This window comes from Penaeus monodon, chromosome 29, assembly GCF_015228065.2.
Source record: "Penaeus monodon isolate SGIC_2016 chromosome 29, NSTDA_Pmon_1, whole genome shotgun sequence".
NCBI classification, from domain to species: Eukaryota; Metazoa; Arthropoda; class Malacostraca; order Decapoda; family Penaeidae; genus Penaeus; species Penaeus monodon.
In genome coordinates this window covers 28,692,307-28,692,595 of record NC_051414.1, presented here as the reverse complement: position 1 = coordinate 28,692,595, position 289 = coordinate 28,692,307, and positions in this window count along the sequence as shown.

Genomic DNA, 289 nt, shown 5'->3' with positions numbered 1-289 from the left:
TCTAGCGAGAAATGTCCCCCCCCTTCTTTCAGTTCCCTACCCCTGTTTCCCCTTCCATCTCCCTTTTCTCTTTAAGCTCCCTTCCCCTGCTATCCCCTTTTCCTCTTTAAGTTCCCTTCACCTCCCTTTCTCCCTCTTTCCCCTTTCTTTATTAAGTCCCCTTTAGTCTTATCTTTCCTTTCCCCTTCTCCCACCTTACTACTTAACCTCAACCCTCGGATCGTCTTGTGAATGATAAATAAGTTATAAACGGACGGTTTAACTAGACCAGTGAACTATAATGGTCTAG